This window comes from Ictidomys tridecemlineatus, chromosome 6 (assembly GCF_052094955.1).
Source record: "Ictidomys tridecemlineatus isolate mIctTri1 chromosome 6, mIctTri1.hap1, whole genome shotgun sequence".
In the NCBI taxonomy this organism is placed as follows: Eukaryota; Metazoa; Chordata; class Mammalia; order Rodentia; family Sciuridae; genus Ictidomys; species Ictidomys tridecemlineatus.
Window position 1 is genome coordinate 161,787,821 of NC_135482.1, and position 27,504 is coordinate 161,815,324.

General features: G+C 41.4%; 1 long non-coding RNA gene across 2 annotated transcripts; it reads right to left on the reverse strand.

Annotated features, from left to right (window-relative positions):
• Positions 1-3,054: 3,054 nt before the first annotated feature.
• On the reverse strand, positions 3,055-27,504 carry LOC144365149 (uncharacterized). Of its 2 annotated transcripts, none has more exons than XR_013423378.1 (3): positions 27,443-27,504; positions 25,779-25,929; positions 3,055-4,029 (listed from the first exon to the last, which is right to left on the reverse strand). It is a non-coding gene; the product is annotated as an uncharacterized LOC144365149 (long non-coding RNA). The 2 variants fall into 2 exon arrangements; XR_013423379.1 differs by lacking the exon at positions 3,055-4,029 and adding an exon at positions 17,245-18,498.

The window sequence follows — 27,504 nt, forward strand, 5'->3', positions numbered from 1 at the left end:
CCACTATTAATGCAGTCAATTCTCAGGCAATGGAATAAATTAAATACAAACTTATTTAATTCTAATTGCATTCTGAGCATTATCCTACCAGTATCCTAGTCAATAATTTCTTATGTTAAGTTTCCAGGATGCCAAACTCCTACAGTATGGGTTGGTTTTGTTTACTCATCTTGGAGCACATTTCTTTCGGAGGGAGAGAAGAGATCATATTGGTATAGCTTCCACACAAAAATTCAGGGAAGGGTTGAATCAGTTTATGACCAATTACAGGTGCTACTTTGCAGACATTGAGGATCAGTATATGGAGAATGTATGTGTATTATGAACTCCAGGCCTCCTCAGATTTATTGCAAATTCATCTGCACACTGAACAGTATCTACAGACTGGAAAGTAACAGCATCTCCCACAGATAAACTCTCATGCAATTTGCATAGATCCTGGTGTGATTAACAAAATTTAAAATTATTTTGTTAAACATTCCTGAATTCACAGTAACTTCAAGTATAAAGTATTAGTCTGTACATCCAAAGAGGATGCTAATCCTTCTTGTGAAAATTTATTTGTTTAACATGCCAAGCACTGCTTTAAGTACTTTAAAATACTAACTCATTTAGTTTTCATAACACTCTTATGAAATAAGTACATTTATTATCCCTGTGATTCAAATAATGGAAGTGGTGGAAAAGAGATTCAGAGACCAACTGAGGTACAGTGAATGAAACCTGGAGTCTATGCTATTGATTGATTGATTGATTGATACTAGGGATTGAACTGAGGGGCACTTAACCACTGAGCTACATCTCTAACCCTTTTTATTTTTTATTTTGAGACAGGGTCTTGCTAAATTGCTGAGACTGATCTCAAATTTTCAATCTGCCAGCCTAAGCCTTCAGAGTCTCTGGGATTTTAGGCATGTGTCATGGCCCTAGCTGTCTGTCCTCTTGGTTATTCTGACCTCTTTTTAATGAAAATACATCTTTATGTACTGAGAAAGGATTGGGAACTTCTCATCCAAATGCAAACACTGTCAAATGCACAGCTTGGTATTCTGAGGGCTGGGGGGAAAAGCTACAAATAGTTGGTAGAGAGTTGGGGGTGCAAGCAGAAACTCAACCAGACCAGTCCCTAAGAATCAGCAAGATAGACAGCTGCATCCAGTATAAGTCTTTTGTTTTATTTTTAATTTTCTTCAAATACATGTACACATAGTTTACAAGTCAAATTGTTCAAAAAGCTGGCAGTAAATATTTTAAATGTTTTCTCCACAAAGAAATGATAAAGATTTATGGAGCTAGATATCCATAAACTGATCCAAAAACATCACCTGTTATCCCATTAATATGCATAATTTTTATGTTTTTATATGTCAGTTAAGAAAAATTTAAATTAAAATAAACAAATAAATGATTCTGAACTTTGGCAAGAAAAAAAATCAAATTGTGTTCAAAAACTTCTAACGAAAATAAAAGTTACCTGCTACATCACATCCTATCACATTCTATCTTAGAGACAATTCTCAATATTTTTAACTTTATTTTACCTTTTGCTCCCATATTTTTAAGTAATATGCATATATTCTATATCTCTGTATTTATTTCCATGTCCCATTTTTCTTCCTCTATTCTCTCAGTAGGCAGGACTCATTTTTGTTGTTGTTGTTGTTAAATCAATCCTCAGTGCTTACATTATTATGCTATTATCACATACAACCATGTAATTATTACTTGCTTAAGATTTCTAGCTAATGGCTCTGTAGAGTTTTGGGTTTTTTGTTTGTTTGTTTGTTTGTTTGCTGTAGAGATTTTTAAAAATAAAACGAATGAGAACAGAAAATGCCTGATACCGAGTATGTGTCACGGCTCTGTGGGAACATTCTTAGATATACATTTGTGTATACATGTACTAGGGCCAATGTAAAATGCATTTTTTTTTACAGTGTACAGAAAAGTCTGAAAGCTTTGCAGATAGGACCTTTGAAGAGGTGACTAATTTAAAGGGAGGCCTGTCTGGTGGGCTCTAGTTCAATCTGACTGCTGTCCTTATAAGGACAAGCCAAAGAGAAAGACCTCAGGAAAAGCAAACCTATGATGCTTTGATCTTAGTCTTCTGATCTTCAAAACATGAGAAAATAAATATCTGGTGCTTAAGCCACTCAGGCTGTGAGATTTATTTTAGGGTAGACCTAGCGGCTAATATGGCATCATTGAATGTTATAGGAATCTGGATATTTCTAATCCCTGCCTTGCATGTTCCTTTGACTCCCTTGCCCCCATCTTGATTCGTCTTACTGCCTTAGTAAGACCACACACTGGGTAACGTGCAGCTTTGCCTACAACAGCCCTGTACCAATACAGTTTAATATGGCTGGAGAAAAACACAAGCCAGTCTCTTTGACAGAGGTAAAATAAAATCGGCCTATGGGGAGAGACACTTAGTAAATGGAGAAATCTAAAAGCATGATAGCTTATGTTGAGCTTGCTTCTATGATTAAACAGAACATTCAGTGTACACTTATAAGAGATTAGGCCTATTATTCTTAAAATATCATCTACCTGAGGACTTAGACAATGTGTCCACAAGTGACTAATGGCTAGACTCTTCCACCAAGAGGAAAATTCTGACCTTTAAGTATAGAGTGGCTGCTTTGGGACTTGGTTGCCATGTGACTTCAACTCCAAGAAAGTTGGTAAACATTTTCTAAATCATCAAAATCTAACAATGACCCACCTGCTTCAGATCCAACCCTCTCTAAGTCATACACATAATCAGAGAGCTCAACGTGGACATACCACTGTCTCCTCTGAGAGGTAAAGGTTGCCCACATTCTCTCTGAACATGAACTCTTTTACTGCCCCTAGGTAAATATTTACATGTGTCTTGCTTACTGCAATTCTTCCTAAATTGAATGTCAAAATCTGGAAGGTGGCACACGCCTGTAATTTCAGTGATCTGGGAGGCTGAGGCAGAAGGATCATAAGTTCAAAGCCAGCTTCAGCAACTTAGTGAGGCCCTAAGTGTTAGACCAGGACGCAAGAAAAGACCACTGACTCCAATTAAAATCAAATTAAAGCAAGCTTATTATTTCGACTGGCCGGGCTGCCTTTCCCTCCCAAAACGGTGGGAACAAGACAGCCGCCCCACCTTTCCTACAGCCCAGCTTTATAGCCCAGAAAGTTACACAAAAAGGGGGGTTACAGATAACAGAACTCTGACAAGCATCACACTAATGGTAGTTTACATTTTTTGCTGGCCCCAACATCAGAATTTATGAGGACCATTAGAGCCTCAGAGAGGATCGTTGTCTGGCCAGGGAAGGCCAATATTTATGAGATGTCACTAAAGTTTCAGAGAGGGCTGCTATTTGGTCAGAGAGCCAGGCACGGGCAGGCATTCCAAGCAGGTTCAGATTTGCAATAATTTATAGTAAAGCCGAAATTAGCTTTTCATGGCTTTGTGGCAAGATGGCTCCCAATTTTAATAAAAGATCAAGTTGGGTCTATCATAAGCAATTCAGAAAGACCCTGTTTCTAAATAAAAAATAAAAGGGGCTGGGGTTGGGGTTGTGGCTCAGGGTTGGAGCGCTTGCCTAGCACGTGCGGGACTCTGGGTTCAATCCTCAGCACCACATAAAAATAAATAAATTTTGTTGTGTTGTGTTCAACTGCAACTAAAAAAATTTTTTAAAATAAATAAATAAAAAGGTCTGGGGATGTGGCTCAGTGGTTAAATACCCCCTGGTTCAATCTCTGGCAAACACACACACACACACACACACACACACACACACACAATCTAGATGGTTTCAAATTCAGATCCTCCTTTCTTAAGACTTTCCTGGACCCCTTCTGCTAAAAACCTAGTCACACCTGAAATGCAAGACTCTAAACTCCAAATTTCCAGGGGGTAATCAGACTTGTGTGTCCTTGTTCCAATTTCTCTCCACGGTCGTCGACATGATTTCATGTTGTTGCCTCTCTCCAAACACTCGGCAGCTCCGTTCCTCTCCCCTTTCTCAATTTAGGATCTTGCTTCATTTGATTCACGGAAAAAAAAAAAGAGAGAGATGAAATCAGGGAAGAAGACTTCCATAGACTGTCACCATCTTGTTCAACATGCCCCCCAGCCACACACGTTGCACCCACAGGTTCTGCTGTCTGTTCTGCACATGAACGGCCCCTGCAACCGTGGGAACTTCAGGAGGTGATTAGGAGCTATTATGAATGGATTAATTCTGCTGTTGCAGGAGGAAGTTAGTCATTGTGGAGTGGCCCCCTTCCCTCTGGCAGGTGTGCCCTTCTAGACTCTTCTGTCAGGGGGTGTGCAACACCAGATATAGCCCTTTGCTCCTGGGCTTCCCAGCCTCCAGAACCATAAGCCAAATAAATTTCTGTCCATAATAACAGCCACATATTATATCAGCACAGAACGTACTAACACCCTGGCATGGTGCCGGTGCCCAGAGGCTGCCATGTTTGCACTGGACTCAGAAATCCTGCTGTTTTACTGCATAGAGTGTGTTTACTGCATGTGAATAGTGAACCAACTGGACACTAATAAATATTAATTTGTTGTTGACAGAGCTGCTGAAATCACTGAAGGCCAGGACAAAAGAGAATAAAAAGACACCCAAAACAGATCATGATTATCTATGATTACCTATTGTGAGCCTCTAAATTACAAAGCCTTGTTTTCAATGCTTTTCCTTCATATATTTTGATATTCTTAAAAGCAATTTTAAAAAATGTGTAACATCCTCAACCCAAAATGAAATATTTCACAGCTGTGGTGGTGGGCACTGTCCCAGAACCTCGTAACTCCAGAAACACTAGCTCATCTAAGCTTCTTTCTGTTCTGGATGTTTTTTCCTGAGCCAGCTCTCAGTTTAAAGGTTCATGTTCAAGGTCAAGGGTAAGGTGGAGAGTCAGAATTAGGCATTCCTTTCTGGTTGCCAGGCTGTGAGGGAAGGAAAACACACCCACTGCATTCATGAACTCCCTTCTCCAAGAAACAGAAAACCTTAAGAATCTACCTCAAGGCTTGGGCCTCAAAAGCTCTAATCCCAGGTAAAAAATAACACCCCATTCAAACCAGCCTTGGTGGTCCATTACTGAAGTCCCAGTGGCTCTGAGAGGCTGAAGACAGGAGGATTGCAAGTTTGAGGTCAGCCTGGGCAATTTAATGAGAACCTGTCTCAGAATGAAAAATAAAAAGGGTTGTGGGATGTAGCTCAGTGGTAAAGCACCCCTGGGTTCAATCCCCACTACTGCAAACGTGACCCCATTCCGCATCAAGCTTCTATTTAAAGAAAAACCATTTACAGTTTCTGAAGCCATGTATCTACCCATCAAAAAGTTACCAGGGAAAAGGATGGGTTTCCAGGAAATTGCTATCTTTTAAAGCAGCAAATCCAATTTTAAAATCAATGATAAAGCCTCAAAGCGTGTCATTTGAACTGTTTTTCATAAACCAAGTTATCCTGGCTAAATATAACTGGGGCTGCTCTGTATTGAGAAGGTTCCCCATCTGAGTAAGACCCCTGACCTCCTTTACCCTGCCAGCTAGTTACCCTGCAGCTCTCATCAGAAGAGTCCCCATCCTCCTCTCAAAAACAAACAAAAAAAACTCCCACTGTCCAAAATTGCTCAGTGGTAATTAAAATTCTTAGCCCTGCGGTAAGTGGAGTATTTGCCTTCAACTCCCTACATACTTGTTCCTTGACATAGAAAAAAAAGTTTAGGTTTTACTTCTCCTTCCTTTTAAATATTTGTGGTGTGGTTTCAGCAGAAAAGATATTTGAGAGTTAATCAGACCTAAAAATAGTTTCATCTTCTCCCTGAAAATTTCCGGGCATCATTAAAAACTTCCCAGTTGTCAATAATTCATAAGAAAGATGTACATCATCACTGGCCTCCTTTGATATATTCACTTATTATTTCAGTAAATATTTAATAAGCTGTGTTTATGTGCTAGGGACCACAGTAAGCGCTGTGCCTGGAGAGGTTAAACAAGTCTACAGTGGTCAAGAAAGACTTCCTCAAGGAACAAAAGCAAAAAATCTTTTGAGATGGAAGTTCACTGGGATAAGCATTGAAGATGAGCTTGAAGAGAAAGGAAGAGGACTAGAGCAAGGAATCAACATCAGCAAGAGAATCAAAATATCTCATCCACTTCTTCATTCAAATGTGTCAAGAGACTGGACTTGATTTTGGACTTCCTATCCTCCAGAATGGTTCTCTGAAACATTTTTGTTCATTATAATTACCCAGTCTATAGTATTTGGTTATAGCAGCACAAAATGGCCTCAGACAAGTCCCAAGAGGCTTGATGCCTTCAAGATGCTTCTGGATTCAGGGACTTGATGTGGAGACTAATTGCTCTCCGCAGCCATTGATCAATAAATCAGTGCTGTCAGAGTACAATACAAATCCATCGTTTCTTCATATTATGGACACAAAATCCATGACAAACGTCACCAAATTCAAATTCATGAACTTCAATTACAATAACTTTTTATTCTTCTCACTCTAATACTTCTAACCAATAGCAAAAAAATAAAAGAAAAGAAAATAGAGGTGTTGTAGGGACAAAGAAAGGCACTAAAGATAGCAGGAAACAGTTTTATTTGGCTGCAGTCAAGTTCAGAGGGCACAGCTTTTGCTGTAATCAATCAATCCCCTGAACCCTGATTTCAGGTAGTTTCAGAGTTTTATACCCAGCATGTAAGGGGAGGGGCTCAGAAGTAAACAGTCTGCAGAAGTTCACATAAAGCAGCTTTTTCTTTCACTATTCTGGGAAAATTAACCCTTCAAGGACAACACCTGAGAAGGGGAGAGCTTCTTCTCCCCTTTCTTTCCTCCCCTGCCAGTTATGACCATGGAGCCCAATTGGTAACTTATCTTAGAAATGTAGACATCTCTGTGAAGCCCATCTCAAGGCCAGAGGCCTGTTTACACATTTCTACAAAGTACTATACTGGATACATGTCTGTGAAAAACTAGTAAGGGGGTGTCCAGCACTGGAGTGCCGATTTCTTCCCGGCCAGTGGCCAAGTAAAACAGGGCAACAGGAAAACTGAAAGGTTATCTACATTGAACTCTTTTGTAGAGATTCTTTTGCTGACAGTCCTAAAATCAGCCATGGTGAAGATTTCTGGAAAAGCCCAGTTAAGATTTTTTGTGGAGGAGCGGGTGCCACTACAGAGGCTTGAAGATAAGGAAACAAAAAATTTTGTATAGAATAATACCTATTTTGCATAGAATAATACATGTTTAAATTTGTCTCTATGGATGTCACTCTTATCTTTTTGACTTTGTACAAATTGTACCTACTACCTTGTAAGCGTTAGTTTCCTATTGAAGTGGTTTGACTTATCTAGCATCTTAATGTGAAGGTCGGTTTTATATTCGTTTCAACCTTTGTTTTCTTCCAGATCAAAATATTTGTTTTGGCTATATTGAGGGAGATTTCCCAGAAAAAAGTTCCCTTTGGGCTATTAGTAAGTTAGTTTACTTCCTGTCTCTAACTCTGTGGAGACAATTCAGAAAAGATTGACTATAATCTCGGTGTTGCTGGTTTGTTTTTCATTTCCTTGCATTTCAAATCTGTTTGGTTTTGTGTGTTAGCCTCTTAGAGGATAGACAGATGCTTGATACATGTTTACGGATTTGATTTTATTTAGAAAAATGCTTTATGAGGAAAAACAATGCAGTTCAATTGGCAAAATTTGCTTTAGATTGCCTCAACCTTATTGCTGAATATTTATCACCATCCAGAAAGTACCATATGACCCTATGTGCAAATGAGTCACTATATCCCCTCACAAAGGCACAGAGATAAACATCGGAGTGCCAGGAAATGAAGAATTGAATCCACCTCAAAACCACAAAATTCCCAACCCATTTAACCTTCTCAATAACTATATCATTATTATTTACTATGTTTCTATTTACTTTCAAATGCATCCAAACTCATGTTATCAGATTCTGACCCTGGCCAGATTTTTTTCCATTAAAGGCATAAAGATGAATTTACTGCTACATGTTTGAGTAAATGCAATAAGGTTAAAGCAGGCTTCTTGGCACTTATCAGAGCAGAACAGTGGCTTCTTTGTCTTTCAGATTCTCTGGGGCTTGGCCCTTGCCTCTTCTTGGATAACATGTTGCTCTTCGACATGCTGGGCCTCAGCCAGGTCTGGTTCTCAAACCTCCCCATAAGTTTCTTCCCTTGGGGCAGCCCCCAAAGCAGCAATGCACAACAGTGACTCCCTGTCCCCAGGAGTGAGGCTTCCAGAAAGTTGTCTGCCCATGTCGTGAATGTAACACCTGATATAAAATTTCTAATTACAGACACCAAATTCTCTCTCCTAGGAGATCTGAAATAGCATGCCTTGCTCTTTGTTAAGACCTTTTATTTTCCATGGAAAGTCCTTGCCAAACATTGGCCGCAGTTCACTCTGTCTGATCCAGCTTTTTATCTCTTCTCAACCAGACAAACACAAAATGCTTCACTTGCTGGATGACCAGGCAATCCATTTCCAAGATCTGCTTGGACACAATGCTCCTGTCCCACCAATGTGCTGTGGCAAAGCACCCCAGAGGTATTTCTCAGGTTCTGGCAGGACACTGTGACTGACGTTACTCAACAAAAACCTTGCAATTTCAAAGAGAGTTTAGATCAATGGTTCTTCTCTAAGTCTTCAGACACCAAACCCACAGAGCACGGATTTAAATGTAAAGTGGTGAAATTACGGAACACAAACATCATTTGGCAAGTGAGTGCTCTGTCAGATGCATATTTGAATCTGTTGGCCAAACTGTGCCTTTTTTGGCTTGTTTGCAGTCTAAGGTGTTGGTCAGCAAATTTTATATCCCCAGCATGAATGAAGAGCCTGGCCCATATTCGTCATCAAGGACAAAGAGGTTTAAAAAAAAAGGTCTAGAAATTATAAAACTCAAATTCATCCTCTCTTATTTCAGGTAATACTTGGTATGCTTACAATTTCTGTTTGGCATGTCCTCGGAGGCCTGGGTATGATCAGGGTGGCCCCAGGGAAAAGGGAGAAAGAAAATCTGCTGGGATTTCCTCTGTCCTGAGCCCTCATGAAAAAGGGTCAAGGTCAGAGGCTGGCAGGGGAGAGGTGAGGGAGAATTCCACAGGGCAGAGCAGACTACGCAAGAGGCTCTATCAGGCAGAGCTGTGCACTCCTGGATCAGCTGTCTCTTTCTTGCATTGCTTTCAAGAAACTGAATGTGGTGGTAGAAATTGAAGAGAGCTCAAATTGAAAGAAAGTTTGTGCCCAACTCTGAGCACAAGCGTTCCTGTTCATTCATTCATTTCTTCATTCATTCAGTGTATTTATTGAGCAACCGTGGTCCTAAGCACACAGTTGTAGATTCTGATGTTCCAGGAGAGGATAAGCCAAACAGTTCCCTATCCTCCTACTTTCTAATGGGGAGGCAGAATGTACCAGATCAATTTAGTTTGTGATAAATGTTATGAAGGGATGAGGGCCACATTGCGTAAGGTAGCCGCAGAAAGCCTCTTTGAGGAGGTAGTTGTTGTGGTTTGGATGTGAGGTGTCCTCCAAAAGTTCATGCGTGAGACAATGCAAGAAGGTTCAGAATAGAAATGATTGGGTTACCAAGAGCCTTAACTCAGTCAGTGGATTAATCAACTGCTGTGAGTAATTGAATGGTAACTGAAAGCAGGTGGGGTGTGTTTGGAGGAGGAGGGGTATTGGGGGCATGGCTATAGGGTATATATTTTGTATCTCGAGTGTGGAGCCTCTTTCTCTCTTGCTGCTTCCTGAGCATCATGTAAGCCACTTCCCTCTGCCATACTTTCCCGCCAGGATGTTCAGCCTCACCTGGAGCCCCAAGGAGTGCAGCCGGCCTTCTATGGACTCAGACCTCTCCGAAATCGCGAGCCCTCAAATAGACTTTTCCTCCTCTACAGTTGTTCTGGTCAGATCCTTTTAGTCGCAGCCGTGAAAAAAGCTGAATAAGACTACGGTGCTTTAGCTAAGAACCAAGGGACGAAAGGGAGGGCCTCGCTGTCCCGTGATCTAGGGAGGAGAGTTCCAAACAGAGTGAACACAAGGCTCTGGATAGGGTGATGTGGGGGTTTGTGAGGAAACAAGAAGGCTGGGACAGGGTAAGCCAGAGTAGATGGGACAAGGCGAGCATAACACAGAGGCCTTTGCAGATCATGGCAAGGGATTGGTCTTTTTTTTTTTCTTGTTACAATGAAAGTGGATGAGGGCAGCAGGTTGCTTTGAGTCAAGCTTCATGAGAGGCCTACAACCTGATAAAGTCATTCTACATCCAGGGTCATCTTTTTCAGTTCACAAAAACAGATTAGATTACAATGCTAAACATTTTGATCATGTTACCTATTAGGGTCACAGCCCCTGCTAAGGATGCTTCTCTTCTCATTGATCTGCTTAAGGTGTCTCAATTGGGCTGAAAGAACACGTATTTGTCATGAACTGCCCACTCCAATATCTAATAGCACCAGTGACCTGTGCTATTTATCACTCACTTATCAAATATTTAAGTACCTGTTATCTAGCAGGGATAGACCAGTGAGCAAGACAGATGCAGTCCTGGTTACCATGAAACTTACATTCTACCCAAAATGCAGACAAAATGCATTATGCTGATATGATGGGGCGAGCGCAGTGCTTTGGAAACACAGAGCAGCACAGTCAAGGAACCTGGTGAAAGAAGGCTTCTTGGAGTAAGGGATGCTTAAGGTGAGCTGAAGATTGCATAGGAAAAGGCCAGTTGTCAAGGAAGATGGAAAGTTTTCCAGAAGGAAGGAATGGCTCCCACTGGATGAGAGAGGTTACCTGGTGTATTTACACAAGTGAACTGATTTCACTGTGGTGGGAGGCAGAGTGCAAGCTTGAGAGGTGAGAAGTGAGGCTGGGAATTAGAATGTGCCCAGGGACCAAGTCAAAAGGTTAGGACCCAAGGAGTCCTGTCAGGGTGTTCAACTAACTGTATCCTAACAATAGGAAATCTCTAAAGGGAGCAGGATAGATAGTGTTTGGAAAAGACATTAGAAGGTATTGTACTAATTCAAGTGAGAGATGACAGCTATTTGATCAAAATATTTGCCAAGGGATGAAGCAAAGTAGGCCGATTATACATATATTTATCTAAGGCTTAAAAAGATAACCTGGAGCCAATTTTCTAAGGAAACCAAGCCAACAAAATTACCTGGAATGAAATTGATGCAGAGAAAAGTTGAAGAGGCCATGATGGTCTACATAAACCAAATTTTATAAAGAAGTCCTTCCAAGAATATGTAAATACTATAAGCAAGACAAAAGCTATAGAGTACTGTATTGGGGAAAAAAAAAGTAGTAAGAAGAAGAGGCCAAGTGCCCACAAAAGAGGAAAGGAGGGGTCAGTGGCATTTTCTAGAAATGGCCTGGTTCTTGGCAACTTTCTAAGTTTAGTTGCCTGAAGGTTCATGTTCATGAATTTCCTTGATCCCTGTCTCCAGTTTTGCCCCACATGCGGTGGCCTCTCCCATCTATGTACAAGCTAACTTGATTTTTTTTCTTGCAGTATAAAAAATCTGTGTGAAACAGTAATTATTTTATATAAGATAATTCCTCAATGCAAATTAAGATAGTTAAAATGATTTTTTTTAATTTTATTTAGAGACAGGGTCTCACTGAGTTGTTTAGTGCCTTGCTTTTTGCTGAGGCTGACTTTGAACTTGCAATCCTCCTGTCTTCGCCTCCAGAGTCTCTGGGATTACAGGCAGGCACCACCACACCCGGCTAAGATAGTTAAAATGAGAAATATAACTTGTGAGTGATCACATGTGTTCATGTGTATGGATCAACTGGTATGGTATGGTAATCCCAATGATTATCAAAAAGAGACTTGGAGAATGAAACCACCATTTGACCCAGTTATCCCACTCCTCAGCATATACCCATGGGACTTAAAATCAGCATACTACAGTGACTCAGCCACATCAATGTTTATAGCTGCTCAACTCACAATAGCCCAGCTATGGAACCAATCTAGGTCCCCTTCAACAGATGAATGGATTTAAAAAAATGTGGTATATATACACAATGAAATATTACTCAGCCATAGAGAAGAATGAAATTATGGCATTTGCTAGTAAGTGGATGGAACTGGAGACTATCATGATAAGTAAAATAAGCCAATCCTCAAAACCAAAGACCAAATAGTCTCTCTGATATGCAGACACAATAAGTCGGGGGAGAGAAGAATAGGAGTTCATTAGATTAGACAAAGGTGAATGAAAGGATGGGAGGGAGAATGGAAATAGGAAGGACGGTAGAATGAATGGACATAGCTTTCCTATAGTCATATATGAACACACAACCAGTGTAACTCCACATCATGTACAACCACAAGAATGGAATCCTAATTAGAATAAGTTATACTTCATGTATGTGTAACATGTCAAAACACACTCTCTATCACGTGTATCTAAAAAGAACCCCCGCAAAGTGCCTTGAAAACATGGATTCAGAACAAGAAATATTGGACATGATGTTTCATGAATTCATCTCGCTCTAATTTTTTTTTCCTCTGGGGGTGATGCCGAACCACAAGAACCACTTCTGAGGCAGGAGGGTACAAACCCAGAAGCGGTTCCCAAAGAAGCCTGAGGCAAAAGAACCAAGGTGGAAGACTGACTCTTGGCTAGGAACTGCTCCAGCATGTTCTTGAGCAACTGGGTCAAAGGGCAAAGGGGAAGTGAAGGGTTGATGGAAACCCTGATGGTCAAGGATGTTGGATGTCAGGGGGACAGGGAAGAGAGGGGTGGGACTCAAGGAAGGGGCACTATTTGGAAATGAGTTTGGTCACAAGAGAATTGAGCAAAATACCCACCATGTTCCAGCCTTGTATGGGGCAATAAAACAATGAGGGTCTGCTCCCTGTTCTTCAGGACTCAGAGCCTACGGAGAAATAGAGACACACACACACAGTGATGGAAGATGAACTTGGGCACATTCGATTTTTAAAAGGTTTATTATGTAAAAAGCTAGCAATGTATGAAACTGGGCAGCTCCAAACCAGCAGAAGCTTGGGGTTTCACCAAAGGAGCAAGAAAGAGAAGCTTCTTATAAGGTAAATGAGGAAGCAGAACAGATACATTATTTGACTGGTCAAAGCTTGACTGATTGCCTTTTTTGAACTACCCCCAAGGGAAGTTCAAGAAAAAATAACCTGAGTAGGGTACAAAATCAACATATAAAAATCAATAGCTTTCCTATATACCAATGATGAATCTGCTGAAAAAAATTCAGGGGGAAATTCCTTTGACAGTAGCCTCAAAAACAAACAAACAAACAAAAACAAAAACAAAAACAAAACCCTTTAGTAATAAATGTAACCAGGGAGGTAAAGACCTTTATAAAGAAAATTACAGAATACCAAAGAAAGAAATTGAAGAAGACACTATAAGATGGAAAAAAATCTCTCCATGTTCTTGAATAGGCATAATTAATGCTGCTAAAATGGCCATATTGCCAAAAGCAAACTACAGATTCAATGCAATTCTCACCAAAATTCCAATGATATTCTTCATAGTACTAGAAAAAAACAGTCGTAAAATTCATATTGAAGAATAAAAGACCCAAAATGGCCAAAGAGAGAGAGAGAAAAGGAAGGGGGTGGGGAGGGAAAGAGGGAGAGAGAAAGCAATGTGAGATGTATCATAATATCTAATTTTGAATAATACTACAGAGCTATATTAACAACAACAGTGTGGTTCTAGTTGAACATGTGGGTACATGCTTGTAATCCCACGTACTCGGGAGGCTGAGACAGGAGGATTACAATTGAGGCCAGATTTGGCAATTTAAGTGGAATCTGTCTGGAGATAAAATTTAAAAAGGGCTGGGAATGTAGCTCAGAGGTGAGTGCTTCTGGGCTCAGTCTCTAGTACTATAAAAACAACAAACAAACTCCCCAGCATGATACTAGCATAAAAACAGAGACACAGACAATGGAATATAACAGAAGACACAGAGACAAATGCACACATCTAGAGTCAGCAGGTCTTTGACAAAGACACCAAAAACATACATTGGAGAAAAGAGCTATTTTTAACAAATTATGCTGGGAACATTGGATATCCATATGTAGAAGAATAAAACTAGAATCCTCTCTCTCATCCACACAAAATCAAAGACCTAAGAATTAGACCCGTAACTATGCAACACTCCAACAAATAGATACAGGCAACAACTTCCTCACCAAGACTCCTAAAGCTCAAACAATAATACCAAGAGTTAATAAATGGGAAGGCATCAAATTAAAAAAAAAACTTCTGTGCAAAAAAAAGAAAAATTAAGAAGTGAAAAGAAAAGCTACATAATAGGAAAAATCTTTATTAGCTACTATTAGACAGAGGATTATTACCCAACTCAAAAACTTACCATCAATGAAACAAATAACCTAATCAATAAATTGCCAAATGAATTAAGGGAAACTTCTCAAAAGAAATACAAATGTCCAGCAAATATATGAAAAAAGTTCAACATCTTTAACAATCAGGGAAATGCAAATCAGAACTACTCTGAAATTTCATCTCACTCCAGTTAGACAGGCAATTATCAAGAATACAAATAACAATAAATGATGATGAGGTTGTGGGGGGAAAGGAACATTTATATACTGTTGTTGCAATTGTAAATTAGTACAACCACTTCAGATACTAGTATGGAGACTTAGGAATGGGACCACAATATGATCCAGCATACCATAGCCATAAATGCATACTTATATTTATAGCAGTAAAATTCACAATGGCCAAATTATGAAACCAGGCTACATGTCCATCAACAGATGATTGGAGAAAGAAAATGTGGTGTATATATACACAGTGGAATATTACTCAGCCATAAGGAGGAAAGGAAGTACAGTATTTATAGGAAAATGACAGCATTATGTAGGTGGAATAATCCAGACTCCAAAAGTTAAAGTCACATGTTTTCTCTCATATATGGAAGCCAGAGAGAAAAACAGTGAGGAGGAGATGGAGGATGTGTGATTTTATCAAAATAGAAGGGAGACCTTTAGAGTTGAAGAAGGGAACTGGGGGAGGGAGAAGGTTAGGGAAGGGGAGATACTGGGGAATAAAATTGACCAAATTATCTTATGTGTATATATGAATATGTAACAAGGAAGCCTACTATTATTTACAATTATAATGCATCAACTGAAAGAATATATATATATATATATGGTTTTTTGGTGCTAGAGGTTGAACCAAGGCCTCACACATACTAAGCACATGCTACACCAGTAAGCTAAACCCCCAGCCCTCATTGAAAAATTTTTAAGCAAGGGAGTAATATGATCATGTGGTGAATTCCCTGAAGGGTACAGGGAGAGATAAGAACAAAGAAACCAATTAAGGACTATTGCAACAGGCCAAGAAAGCAATGATGTGGGTCTGAAGCATGTAGTAGTGAATCAAAAGGAGCAGATGATTTGAGAAATATTTAATAGATAAAATAACAAAGACTGGTCAACTGATTGAGTTTAGGAGGACAGAGAGGGAGAAATTGAGGGGATGGGGAAAGAGTTGGATGATTAGATTGGTGGTGGAGATTGGGTGGAAGCAATATCATCAAATACAACCTGTAGTCCCATTTATGGAAAGAAAGAAAACTCTGTAAAATGCAATTACCTGCAAGACTCTCCTGTGTGTGTGTGTGTGTGTGTGTGTGTGTGTGTGTGTAAGAAAATCAGATTTAAGATCATGATAGCAAGTGAGTGTCCGCGTTGGTCTTTTATGTGATGCCTGGTTGGGGTTGGAGTACTTATTAAAAGTACTTGATAGGAGTATTTTAAATTCACAGTTTGCCTGGGAACAATTAAGGTAGATTCAGATGTGTGCCACATATCCAATCACGTTGCTAAGACAAAACTAAGATCTATCCAAGTGCCCAAAATGCCTTCTAATGCAATCACAATTCAGGAAAGGAGACAGGAGTGTGGCCAGGCAAGGACAGCAGCTTTGATTTTGAAAGTCATGGGAAGTCACAGTCGTCTTTCAGCTACAAGAACAATTCACAATTAATGACCCACAGACTAAGGGGAGATGAGGACCCAGCAGGCATCTGGGTGGAAGAGGGATGGAAAAAAGTCTTCCAGAGAGTCTTGCAGCCTGGAAAGGAACTTGAACACAACAAGGCAGACACAGAGAGACATGGAAAAGATTCTGTCAGTAAGGTACAGTGACATGATGAGTTCTTCCGTGACTTATAATCATTAACATTAATTTTATCCTCTGAATTTATCTAAGAATGTCTATACTTTTTGGATAATTGATATACAAGACAGATGAAATTAAAGAGAGACTTTTATCCAGCATAGACACAAAGATACAGCCTCATCTTTTGCTTTCACATTTGAGGATTAAAGGACTTTGATTATCTGATGGAGCTTAGTGAGTGTTGACTGCGATGACTTAGGAAAATCTCCTAATGACTTCGGAGGACAAGATAGATTAACTTGGGGCCAAAAGAATGTGCAGGGTGTCAGCTGATGATGCTTCTTGGAGAGTGTATTTAACTTTTACTGCTCTGAGAGCTGGTGATACGGGGGATACAAACAACGAAGAAATAGGCCTGAGTGATCCAAAGTAAAACGACATGACTTCTGTCATCTGCAACAATCTAGTCTATAAAATGGGGATTGTGATTTCATCATTCATTCCACAACTGTTTCATGAGCTTCTATCACATGTTAGAAAGGTACTCTTCTATCCATGGTAGAGTTACTTTGAGAATTAAATAAAATAACATAAGTGAAAATGCTTATCATAATATCCAGAATCTATCTGGTGCTGATTATATTAATTTCTCTATCCAATAGGATTTTTCAACAGGAACAAGATGGGCATTCAAGCCATTATTGTTTGGTTTATTTGTTTATTTATTTTATATATTTATTTTAGCACTGGGGATCTAATCAGGCACACTTTACCACTGAGCCACATCACCATACAGTTTTTATTTTTATTTTTAAATTTTGAGACAGGGTCTCATTAAGTTGCTGAGGTTGGACTTGCCATCCTCCTGTCTCAGCCTTCTGAGTTGCTGGGATCTCAGGCATGCGCCGCCACACCTGGCTGCCATTAATGGTTTAGGCCAACAGGGCCCAAACACTCAAGGGTGTTTGTTGTAAACATCAAGGTGTCTTGCAGAGGGAAAGAACTGACAAAACTGGAAATCCAAGAATGAGAGACCTTTAATTCAATGACACATTCTGAAGTAGTAGGATGAAGGACAAGGTCTAAATCAAGGTTATTTGGGAAGCCAGCAGGGGGCGCGCTGAAGCAGCAACGCAGTTCCAGGTTAAACCCCATCTGGAATGTGAATGTGCTCCTGGGTCTAGAACATTAAGAAAGAACGACAAGGTAGTTTGCTTCTTCGATAGGCTTGGAGTTGAGTTGCGTGACAAAATGATTGTTCATCTGCAGCAATTTAAACTGTAAACAGTGCATCCACAGAACCCCGGGAAGTTAATTTGCAATTCAAAGTAAATATTTTGAATTGACTGGATAAACTCCCTGACACTTTAGGTATTAGCGTTTGCCAGCGCTCCGCGTAATTCATTTTTAAAAGGAAAGGAGGAAAAGCTGATTCAAGCTGCAAAACATGTTTTCTCCCAGAATCACTGATATATTGCTTTTGCTTCTGAAATGAATGGGTTCATTAGCAAATGGTGCAGCATTTTCCATTTCCCTTTTACAAATTGAACTTTAGCCCAGACCCTGGAGGTTAATCAGAAGTCACAACAGGGTGGAATATGCTTATTCACCAAAAAGAGAAGGGGAAGGTCAAGGTCATCTTATATGCATCCCCTCGGTGCCAGAAAGGCAATAACATTACTTATTACAATGTGTCATAACTCTAATTGCCTGTTTACTTTCCAGTCTTTTTCAATAGAGTATAAGCTCCTCATGTGCAGGGATTATGTATTATTAATCATTGTAACCCCAACAACTTGGGAAGCTACCTAGAGGAGGGGCTTAGTAAATGTTTCATAATAAGTGGATCAATTACTAGAGGGGTATCCGCATGGTCAGTTGGGTGGATGGATAGATTCTGGATTTCTGGCACTAAAGAAAAATCACCACGACAATAAAGGAAATGATGCACAAGTAAAGGGAGGACTAGGTAGATTGACTTGAGGCAAAAAGAATCACTAAGAAAGAATTTAATCCTGGAATCATTGAGAAGAAGAAAAGTTGAATCACTTTTTTTTCATAGTTTTTTTTTTAATCTTCTAATCCATCCACCTAGGAGGCTGGTCTTATCCTCTAGTAGAGAAAGCTGCAACTGGATAAACAAGACTATTTTGTGGGACCCAAGAATAAATAAGAGCCAGATATGGTGGTACATGCCTGTAATCCCAGCTGCTCAGGAGGCAGAGGCAAGAGGACTCCAAGTTTGAGGCCAGCCTGGCCAATTAAGCAAGATCCTGTCTCAAAATAAAATAAAATAAAAAATTAGAGGGCCGGGGTTGTAGCTCAGTGGTTGAGCATTTGCCTAACAAGCATGAGGCCCTGGGCTCAATCTCTTTACCATAAAATAAATAAATGAATGAATTTTAAAAATTAAGAACTCCGGCACTGAGAACGACAATGTATCTACCTCATTTCTGTCCACGGAATAGTAACTCTGAGAGGCAAGGGCTCCATCTGTGTGAAGTAGACAGTTTATCAATTCCTTTAGCCACTGTGTAGTCATCATGACAACAGGCTCAGCATGGCTACTACCCAGAAGGGAAGGACCCTGGGGAGAGAGTGGTGGAGGAGCTTTTGGAGTGGAGTTCACTATGGCAGTGGTGAGTTCCAGGGGGAGGTCATTTGGTAGGTAGGGATATTGCTGGGAGCTATCTGTGAACTGTGCATGAATTAAAAACAACATGGAAGCCATGAAGCAGCAAAGTCTGGTATCTGGGAAGTCACAGTGGCAATCCTGCTGGTTTGAGACTGCCCAGTACATGTGATATCCTACCTACCTCTGTCTAAGTTCTGCACTGCACTGGAGTTCGGGTGACTTGTTGGCAACACAGAGCCACACCACCTCTCAGAGGTGGGTATGGCTTGCCAAGATGCCAGTCAACCTATTGATTGCAAGACTCAACCTGCTGAAACTCTATCCCTGCCTTTGATGTACTCTTCCTAAAATAAAGAACTGAAGCTATTTTCTAGTTGTTCAGCTCCAGCTTCTACCAGAACTGGAGAACCTATCAAGAGCTCCCCTTTTTAAATCTACTTTCTGGCTCTGGCTCTTATTTCTTTACTAATTATTTCAGACTTTCTTTTTCTCAGGTGGTTCACAATCTTCTGAGCAGGAAACTACCCTGGTGGGGTGCACCCGGAGGTAGAATTTATACTGCTGGTTCCTTATTGCAATAAGGAACCAGCAGTATAAACCGTTTTGTCCCCCAGACATCTCAAACATGGGATCAAATATTAGAACAGTAATCCATCAACCCCTCCAAGCAATGGAGAAAGAGCCCCTCATAAAAGCCCTGCAAATCTCTAAGCAGAGAGGACAGGGCAGCTTCCAGGGCCAGCTCACCAGTCTGCAGGGCAACCAGGAGCTGAAGGAGCTGCCTGGGGACAGGATTGCTTTTCTCATCCTTATGGCCATGGGGAAGAGGTGGTACCAGGAGAATAGACAACAGACAACACAGTCCTTGCCATTCTAATGGCCAGGGAAGCTTGAGAGTATGCGTATGCTTTCTACTAACTGCATGAAAAACAGTCACCAGGCTCTCCCATACAGGGATATCCTCCTGGTAATGATTTGCACAGATACCTCAAATTCCAAGCTTGTAATTCATACAGCTGCCAAAGTGGGGTGTACTGGAGATGCGGTACCAGCTTACTGTGTACCAGGAAAGACTGGTTTTGTAGATTATTGCACCTTATTCTCTTCTAACTATTAAAGAGTATTTTAGTCAGTTTTGGTGTCACTATTCAGTGACAAGAGGAGGAAAAGTTTACTTTGGCTTACAGTTTCAGAGGTTCAGTCCGTGGTCAGTCAACTCCATAGCTCTGGGTCTACGTGAGGCAGAACATCATGGCAGAAAGGCATGGTTGCGAAGTGACTTCCGCAACTCCAACCATCACATCTTTACATCACAACATCACAAGGCAGGAAACAGGGACGCCAGGGCAGTGAGAGAGCGCCTCTGTTTTACCAAGAAAAAAACATCCCTCCATAGACCCCAGCACCTTGCTTCTCACATGCGGTGTGACGGGACCACAGGGCCAGTTCCAGTGAAGGGCACTGGGACAACGGGATCCTGATTCCTTGGCTGCTGTGGTTGAAAGCAGACACAGGGAAAAGGGTAGGAATGGTGGTGGTGGGGGTGTTGGAATTTTAATAAAGGACATTTTAAAAATATAAGGACTGAGAGTGTTGCTCAGTGGAAGATCATGTACCTAGAATACATGAGGCCCTGGGTTCAATCCCAGCATCAAAAAAAGGAAGAAAAAAAAAAAGTACAGAAATGAGAATAAGTAAGTCAGACTGAGATTAACAACCTCAAATTTTCCCTGACCTGAAAGTAAAACAGCCAGTGTTTCTGATGAGTCAGGTTATGTATGTCATTTCAAAATACTCCATAAGCTCTGATATCTACTTCTGTTTTTTTTTTTTTTTTAAAAAAAAAGCCTAGCTAGTCATTCAAGGATGACTGAAGCTTAAATCTAAGAAGCACAGCCTTTGAAGCCTTGTGGTTTTAGCAGGTTACCTGTGGGTGGTAAAGTTTAGGGACAAACCCAGGGAAAGTCATATCAGGCCTGGGGGAATTCTTGGGTTTTCAGTTTTGTGTCTTTAATTACACATGCCAGGACAGCAGAAACACCAAGGCCAGGGCCAGGGTCACATGGAAATGCTACAAAAGCAATTCATTAAGAAGGCTGACCATGGTGTGAGTAGTTTTGCTATTTCCAAATAAAGACTAATAAAGTGAATGCCTCATATATTTAATAACACAGACTACAAAATTAGGCTGTAAGGCCATTAGGCATAATTGATAAGGAATCACATATGTAACTAGTGTCTCTTTTATATATGAAAAATCATGCTTCTGTCGTCTCACTTCAGGTCTGCATAGTATAATCATGGCACACAGCATAGGGTTGAGCAGAACTAGGTCAGAAGCCCCACCACCACCACCACAGCCCCCAGGAGAGCAGAGGACACATGAACCCGGCATACTTGATGATTGGAGGTTTTGGGTTAGAGAGGAAGAAAAGAGGACAAAATACTGAGGCTAAGAAAAGGGAGTGAGTGTGTGTGTGTGTGTGTGTGTGTGTGTGTGTGTGTGTGTGTGTTTTGCCGGGGATTGAACCCAGGGCCTTGTGCATGCAAGGCAAGCACTTTGCCAACTGAGCTATATCTCCAACCCCAGGGAATGTTCTTGTTGAGATAGGAATAGGGTAGGGATGGAGGAGGGAATTATTGAAAAAATATGGTAGGAAAGGGGTTCTGGTTAGGTAGGTAGAATTTGGCTTTTGCAGAAGAGGAACCTTAAAAAAACATTCAGCCAGGTATGGTGGCACACAATTAAGTGACCTGTAATCCCAGAGACTCAGGAGGCTGAGGCAAGAGGATCGAAAAGTTCGTGGCCAGCCTGTGAAACTTAGCGAGACCTTGTCTCACATAAAAAATAAAATGGGCTGGGGCTGTAGCTCAGGGGCAGAGCACTTGCCTAGCGCTTGTGAGGCACTGGGTTCACATAAAAAATAAAATAAAGGCATGTTGTCCATCTACAACTAACAAAACAAATTTTTTTAAAAAAATTACTTCTAAAAACACTTAGCTTTCTTTTGGAGGGTTTGAAGAGTAACTGAAAATTTATCTTTTTCATCTCCCACTTTTGCCCATCCCCACCAATCATCTACGGTCCCCCTAAATTCCTTAATCAGGGTGTAAGTATTTTCATCCTACAATTAGAGACAAAGCTTAACAAGCAGACCAGTTGGCAGAGGCGACAGGCACCTCTTTCTCACTCAGTTAATGGCCTTGTGGATCCATGGTTATTTGGAGAGAAAGAAGTAAAGGAACGAGAGGCCCTGGCATGGGAGGCTTTCCAAAGAAGAGAAGGAAGCACATTAAATGAGAACAAAATAAACAACACTTATTAAGCATTTCTGCGTCAGGGTCTATGGGCTTTCCGTGGATTAACTCATGCAGCACTCTGTTTGAAGCAGGTACTGTTACTAATGTCCATTTTACAGAGGACAAAACACAATCACAGGGAGGTGAGATAACTTGCCCAGGGTCATCATGGTAGGGCCCATGTTTGAATTCTGCTATTTCTGGCCCAGGAGTCCACATGCTTAGCCACGGACCAAAAGAAAACTGACTCAAAAGAGAACAGGAGAGACAGATTTCCCTAGGTGGACAGCGTTGCCTCTGGTCAGCCTGGTTACCTCTGTGGGTTAAGAACAGGGGGTGTTCCAGGCGAGGTGCCCTGGGTTAGTCAGCTCTTCTGCTACCCAGAGGAGCACTGGCGCTGCAAAGGCTTCTGTCTTTAGGCCTGTGGACCATTGTGATCCCTTCCTGGTCTTACATGTGTGTACACCACTTTGCTGTCTGAATTAGGGATCCTGTCACAATTATTTAAATTCTCTGTGCCTCTGAGTCCACACTTGGAAACTGGGTTATTTCTCCTTGTCCGCTCCCTGACCCAGAAGCATGTAGAAAAGGCCAGTGATCTGACATATGCAACGTGTTTTCAGCCATAAACCAGGCCAAACTTGTAGACAGCACCAGGACTAGGAAGTGATATCTAAATCGACAGAAAGAATAGAATATTTTTCTATTGCTGTTCTTGGTTCACGTGCCAGATCACCCTTCAGTGGGTCTACTATGGCTGCCTGTGTACTCTTCTAGACCTATAATGTGCAGTTCCAGGGGACAATGACCATCTGGTAGACCAGGGAGATGCCCCACGTTGTCTCGGACTGTTTGAACATTTAGAGATAAGAATTCCTAATTCAAAATAAGGATCTTCAAGTCAGGATTTTGAAAGTAGGTGCTTATCAAAAAAAGAAAAAAAGAAAAAGAAAGAAAGAAAGATAGGAAGAACTGGGTCCTCTCCAAAAATAATCTTTAACCTCATAGCAAACACCATACTTCAGCATTTAATTCCAGTGATAATGATCTAACTGATACATCAAGGGCAAAAACAAATGCAAAGGTGTTTTTTTTTTTAAATAATGATTTACAAAAAGATGTGGAAAAGAGGATATCTGAAACAAACTGAATGCCGGGGAGGAGTTGTCTCAGTTATAGATGTGATTAAGGACCAGTAGAAGAAAAAGAAGTAAAAGGAGTAGAAAGCCACACTCACACAATCTAATAAAATGTCCCTCCCATGTTTGCAAGCACAAGTTTAATGGTTATCAACTGATGTCTTCAAATAAGTCAAACAAAAAGCAGAAGGGCAACCACAGTAGCTTTAATAGATTCAGTTGTTTAACTCAATAATCTAACCCGGAATTCATGTCTTCTAAAGGACAGAAGACTACCTAGTGGCAGTCATGCTTCCCTAGACCTGAGAAAGGAAGCAATCCTTGCAAGTTAATAAACAAACACAGCCAGTGAGAACCAAGGTGAAGTTCACGGTCAGAAAGAAGGAAAATGAGGCAAAAAGAAGGTAATAGGTAGCCAAGGCTGCACCAGATATGTATAAAGGAACCATAAATTAAAAAAAAGAAAAAAGAAACTACAGACTATTTTTCTTAGGGCTGCTGTGATTCAAAGCATGAAAAGCTACTATGAAAAGCTACTATGAGTTTTAGTAATTTTGAAACTTCCATGAAAAGCTAGTATGAGTTTCGGTAATTTTGACTATAAGAACATTGGCTTTATGGTCTGCTACAGTTTGGATCTTGGGATGTCCCCCAAAGACCCACATATTACAGGCTTGGACACTGCCTGTGGCACTCTTGGGAAGTGATGGAAGGAGTGGGGTCAAGTGGGGGCTTTCAGAGGCCTGCCCTTGGAGGGGATATTGGGTCCAGGCCCCTTTCTGTCTATTTTTGCTTCATGGCTGCCATGAGATAAACAGGTCTCCTCCACTCTGCATGCCCACCTTGACGTACTATGACACAGGAGGCTCAAAGTGACAGAGCCAAGTGAACATGGACTGAAATCTCTGAAACCATGAGGCACAATAAACCTTTCCTCCTTGTAAGTTTATTCTCTCGGTGTTTTAATCACAGTGATGGGAGACGAATACCTGATCCTAGGTCCCCCTTCTAGCAATGTTTCCTCATAGCTGTAAGCGCCTGCTCTTTAATTACCAAAGGCCCCATCTACTCCTCACCAAAGGGAAAATACTGATGCAGGTTTTTAATGTAAGACTAAAGTAAGGCAAAAATCTTCCCAGGAGTGTTTGAAAACTTCTCTATAAAAAGGGGTGAGGGGAATAAACCATTCACGTTGAGCACTGGTGGATGAGCTAGAAGACCCTTCCTGATGTTCTTCTCTCAAATCTTACCGGAGTTACCTTTGGTTTCTGTCCCTGTTTTCCTTAGTACGGGTTATGATGATGGTGATCTGGTTTACAAACCCACGTTCACATTTTGTCTGCTTGGATGGAAAAAGTTTCCTTTCACTGAAGAACAGTGAGATTGTTGTAAGGAAGAGACCATTCAGAAAATCATGCCATGATATTTTGCTACGTCCAATCTGTGATAAGGCCATGGGAGACCCACTCTCAGAACCAAAGTGTCGGGAAGACCAGTAGTCATTTCAAATCCCATTTCGTGTGGAAATATTCCTGCATTTACTGGGAACAAGAGCCCCAGTCTGGTGCTCCAAACATCTGTGCCAGCGCTTAGTTTCAGGAGGTAAAGGATGGCTTCCTCCTCCGTGCTCCTAGGGCTGCCCCACCCTGTTCTGGGATCAATAGAAGGAAGGGTGGAGCAGTGCAGAGTTTTGACAGAGTTCCAGTTCTCTGCACCCCAAGTATTTACTGAGACAGTCGGGAAATTCTTTAGAGAGACCAGGCCTAGCATTATAAAACTTGGCAGAGGGACAGGAGGTAAAAGAAACACTCCTCTGTTTGGTAATACGTTCATTGTGCCTATAACAAATGCAAAAAGCAACAATGCAGAAATATGGGAATTGTCCTCACACCCTCTTCCAATGGATCACCCATTTGGAAACTACACTTCATCTCAGGAAACCAGCCGTGCAGCTTCCACCCAGGCGTTCCTGGGTCTGCAGGCAGCTATTTCCCCTGCTTGCAATAGCTTCTCTTCTCATCTAAGGCCTATCTCTTCTTCCCATTCCTCTCCAGCCCTCTCCACATCCCACTTCCTGTGTTAAGCTGCTCCCCGTGGTCCCAGCCCACGGCTCTCCTTTGTTCTTCCACCTCCCACGCCATGCACTTGGGAGGCCTCCTGGCATTTATCGGCTTATCCCTTCAGCTCCTCACCCCCACCACGGGGCCTTGCAAGTTCTAGTCAACCTTCACTGCATGTGCCCACAAACAAAGATTCCAGGAGAGCGGTGTAGGCGGGCCTGTCTCAAGTTCATGTCTGTGTACTTTTTAAACTCAAGTGAAAAGTTTTCCATGGTTGACCCTTCTGAAATGTGGTAAACCCTTAATGTGTCATCGTTTTCAAGTATCATAGATATTACCAGGAGGGATCAGGAACAGCACTGAAGGACAGGGGGTGAAAGGAATGACAATTAACTGGGGGAAATAAGAGGACTTTTCACCTGATCAAAAACCCCCACTGGTATGATGAACTGGTCTGGTTGGCTTGGGATAATCCTGGGTTTCAGACTGAGAGTCCCAGGTCCTGGAGTAACCCTCAAGTCTCAGGCAAACAAGGAAGGTTGCTTACATTACCAGCTGGCCACGGGGCACCTGGACAAGAAGCAAATGCAAGTTTTAGATAATGGACTGAACCTTCTTTATCCTCTCTCCTCTTAGTCCCAGGGCCTCAGCCTCACCAAGGACGTTGTTCTACTCTCCACTGACAAGTGAAGGAGCCAGTAGCAATGCCCAGGGGCCCAGTGGGAACCCTGGATTTGTTAATTCTCCACTTCAGAAGCAATCTCAGGAGTAGGAGGACAAATGGTCAAGGGAAAAGGCTTTAAAGGGAGTTCTCACTAAATAGAAACTAAAAGGAATATTCTGAACCGCAAACAGTGTGACCTTTCTGGCGTTATTCCCAAAAGGAAAGTGGAAGGCAGAGCTCAGGAAGGCCAAGGTCCAGGATCCACAGGAATGCTGACTTCCACCGAACATTCCACACCAGGCCTGCTCATTGCAGGGCTGGAGCATCTGTTTTGATCATGTTCTCTGCAGCGAGTAACTAGGTGGACAGGAAGACTCCAGTCTAAGACAATGAGTGCCTTCTGAATGCTGTAGCAGAAGGGAGTCACACGTTGTAAGCACCCCAATATCTCTTCCATCATTTTGAAAAGCAAAATGATCCCGAAATGAGCATAACAGTAAGTATAACAACCTCATTAACAATGGCACACAAAACCCAATTAAGGCTGGAGAGTTTGTGTCATGATGAGGCTCTCTTTCCATAATAACATAACATAACAAAGTTAAGCATTTTCATTTGTGTGATACATAACAGTAACTCGGCGGGGGGAAGCATAATAAGGAAATGGAAATTCTAATGCTTATATCTCTGTATATCACTCAGAATTAAGATTGATTTGATTACGCATAGACTCCTGTGAATAAATGTGCAAGTGGAGCAGGAGCTGAAATTTAGGGGAAACAGTGCAGAGATAGAATCTTACCACCAGGGGGTATCCTTTCCTCTTCCGTGTTATTGGCAAGGTTATGTAACCTCAAACCAACTCTAAACCCACCTCCCTAAAAATGGCCAGGCTGCATCCCATCAAAGTGACTTCATTTCCACAAATTCCCTCTTGTCCTCCTATTTTAGAGAGTGCTGAGTTTTCCTTCAATGACAGAATCATGCTGGCAAGGAGCCATCCTATACCTACCTTGGGAAATGGATTACAGATTCTCCTGCGAGTCAGAACACCCACCAGAATAAAGAATGAAGTCAGTCCAGGTAGCAGTTTCTGATTATCTCTAGGGGAGCAGGAGTTTCAAGTAAGTGAGAACTCAACAGCTGGCTGGGAGGAGCCAAGGAGGGTTGGGGGGCTCAGGATGAGCTAAAGCTCCTGGTTGAATTTTGTCTAAACTGATTTACAAATGAAAAAGGTCCATGCCTCATTAGAGACCAGAAGGGACTAGGAAAGTTACCAGAGAGATTTTGACAGCTTCCAGAAAGGGCCAGGGAATGTGTCCCAGCCCATTAGTATACCAAGTTTAGAAAGCAAGACCCTGGAAAGGTGCCCTAGGGAGATGCCCAAGGGAGTCAGTTTGAATCGGGCCAAATGCTTACCCTGGAAAAAGGAAGACTTTGTCCTCACTGCCAAAAGCTCTGTCAGGGAGAAAGTCCGCGAA